The sequence below is a fragment of the Molossus molossus genome, unplaced genomic scaffold, assembly GCF_014108415.1.
Source record: "Molossus molossus isolate mMolMol1 unplaced genomic scaffold, mMolMol1.p scaffold_m16_p_6, whole genome shotgun sequence".
Lineage (NCBI taxonomy): Eukaryota > Metazoa > Chordata > Mammalia > Chiroptera > Molossidae > Molossus > Molossus molossus.
In genome coordinates, this window is record NW_023425399.1 from 33759700 (window position 1) to 33762923 (window position 3224).

Genomic DNA, 3224 nt, shown 5'->3' on the forward strand with positions numbered 1-3224 from the left:
TAAAGTATGGAATTAAAGTTGGCTTTTTCTTTTTCAAAGACCATTGAAAGAATCATTTACAAAACAAATCTCGATTAAATGCATTTCATTGGGAGACGTGTTTACATTTTTAAAGAGAACTAAAGATTTGAGAAATGTCTTTTCACTTGCAGGGTTTAAGAGAATAATTACAAACCATTTTTTATGTCCATGCAACACATACAATGTTCTTGGGGGCTAGGCTTGGAAATGGCACATTGTCACTTCTGTTTCATTTGCCAAAGCTTGTCACATGGCCAATCCCGGATTCAAGCGATGAGAAATAGATTCCAACACTTGATGGGAAAAGCTACTAAATCACATTGCATGAGAGGAAATAATTGGGAGAAATTTTGTAATCCATTTACCACATCAGAGTAGGCTGATTACTATAGTAGAAATCAAGTCTCAGGATTTTAACACAATAATGTTTGTTTCTTTACTTTATTGGAGTCCAATAGGGGTGGTCAGGGGAGTGGGGGATAGGTTCTGCTTACCCAGTCATTCAGGAACCTAGGCTCCTTCTATATAGTTGCTGTGCCCCTCAAGGCCATGGAGTCTTCTACTGTGTCCTCTGTTTCCAGTCAGTAAATGAGGAAAGAAAGCAAACATTTAGCAGGTGCATCTACTCCTAATTGTCCACAGATGGAGGTGTCATACTTACTGCTCTGTCTTCTTTCTGATGGCAAGAACCTGGTGACATGGTCCATTCAAACAACAAGGGAAGTTGGGAAATGTGGTTTAGCTGTGTTAGGAGGACAAAGGAAAATGGTTTGCTGAACACCTAGCTGGGCTCTGCTACTGTTACAGGCTATGACTTACTCCAGGAGAAGGTGCACCTGACATATTTTAAAATGTTAATGACTGAGGCTTGAACGTGAGTGTTGACCTCTCACCTTCCTCCCTAAACAATATGAGCTTCAGCACCCACTCCAGGTTCTCCACAAACTACCAGACCTTGGGCTCCACACAGTCACCCAGCCATTGGCCTGGTATCTGTGCAGGGGCCGAGGACTCTGGTTCCTGGATACCCATGACTCACTCTACCAGCATGCAGGGTGGCTGGGGGTCTGGAGAGCATGGGGGAATTCAGAGCCAGATGGAGACTATGCCATGCCTGAATGACCACCTGTCTCCCTACCTGGAGAGAGTGAGAGGCCTGGATTCTGATAATTGAAGACTGGACAACAAAATCCAGGGATAACTCGAGAAGAAGGGACCCCAGGTCAGAGACTAGAAAGTGGGGGTATTAATTGAAGACCATCAAGAACCCGAGAGCTCAGATCTTTGCATGTTCTGTGTACAATGCCACATTATTTAGCAGATTGACAATGCTCATCTTGCTGCTGATGACTTTAGAGTTAAGTATCGAGACAGAGCTGGCCATGCACCAGTCTGTGTAGAGTGACATCAGTGGGCTCTGAGATGTCACTGATGACACCAATATCACTCGGCTGCGGCTGGAGACAGAGACAGAGTCTCTCAAGGAGGAGCTGCTCTTTATGAAGAAGAACCACAGGAGGAAGTGGTCTACAAACCAGAATGCCAATTCTGGATTGACCGTGGAGTTGGATGCCCCCAAATCTCAGGACCTCAACAAGATTATGGTGGACATCTGGGGCCAGTATGACGAGCTGGCTTGGAAGAACCGAGAGGAGCTAGAAAATATTGGTCCCAGTAGACTGAGGAGAGCACTACAGTGACCACCTGACAGACTGCTGGGTAGGAGCTGTTGGGATGACACTCACAGAGCTGAGATGTATGGTCCAGTCCTTGGAGTTTGATCTGGACTCCATGAGAAACCTGAAGGCCAGTTTGGAGAATATCCTGAGGGAGGTGGAGACTGCTAAGCCATGCAGATGAAACAGTTCAATGGGATCCCGTTGCACCTGGAGTCAGAGTTGGCCCAGACCTGAGCAGAGGAGCAGCACCAGGCCCAGGAGTAGAGGCCCTGCTGAACATCAAGGTCAAGTTGGAGGCTCAGATTGCCACCTACTGCCGCCTGCTGGAAGTAGGGGAGAACTTGGATTTTGGCGCCACCCTGGACAACAGCAACTTCATGCAATCCATCCAGAAGACCACTGCCTGCAGGATTATGGATGGAAAGTGGTGTCTGAGGTCAGTGACACCAAGGTTTTGAGACATTAAGGCAGCATAAGTGGGGCACCCCTTGGGGGCCAGGTGGCCAATAAAAAGTTCAGAGATCACTGAACATTAAAAATGTTGCATGACCCTGTTGGGTAGACAAAGTTTTAAAAGACAAGGTCATAATTAGGAAGGGAAGGCAGACCCACGTATCTATGTAAATACCTGGGATATGCAACTGGAGTCTGGGGAAGGTTTGCAGAGGTTTTCGGATGAGGTGGGTGCTTAGGAGGCAGTGGGACTTTAATTGGAGGAAAGAGGAGTGAAGGGCAAAGGGAAAGCTTTGAGCCGCAGGGGAAACTGGATTTGTTTGCTTGTTTAACATTGTTGTCTCTAGTGGGGCCTAAAGTTGACGCCTTAATGTAGGAGGCCTATGTTAGTGCTGATCAGAATAATGTACCCCTTAGGGCTACATTAAAAAACTATGCTCGGTGTCTCATTTGCACCTTCAAAATATGCACATACATGTGTAGGCCAGAAAAGGCTGTGCTCAGAACATGCATTCTTATGTGAACTGTAGGTAATTGCACAAGCAAGCAGGAAGTTGCGTAGGTATGCAGGCAGCCAGCCGTTGGAGAGGTGTGTGTTGGCATGGGCAGGCGTGCGCCTTGTCCCACTGAGTATGATTTTAAAGGCTTCTGCTGAGGGAAGGGAGGGAAAGCAGGCCTCTGGGCATATGCTTCTCTAACTACAGCTGTCGTTTGTCCTTCTCAAGGTTTCCTTTCTGGGCAGGGCCCAGTTCAGAATGTGCTGTTTGCGGCTGCAAGAAAATGCCTTTTCAAGGTCTTTGTGGAAGCACCGAGGCAGCGTGCTCTGGTCTGAAAGCTTGTGTTCCCGAAATTCACATGTTGGGATGGTAATGCCCAATGCAATGGTGTTAGAAGGCGGGCCTTTGGGAGGTGCTTAGGTCATACCGGTGAAGCCCTCATGAATGGAATGGTGTTCTTTTTTTTTTTTATCCTCACCCGAGGATATTTTTCCATTTTTTGTACAGATAGAGTGGGAGGGAGAGAGAGGAAGGGAGAGAGAGAGAAACATCGACGTGAAGGGACACATCGAGT

General features: G+C 47.0%; 1 pseudogene; it reads left to right on the top strand.

Moving 5' to 3' along the window:
- The first annotated feature begins 931 nt into the window (after window positions 1–931).
- On the top strand, window positions 932–2166 carry LOC118619130 (annotated as a pseudogene).
- The last annotated feature ends 1058 nt before the right edge of the window (window positions 2167–3224 follow it).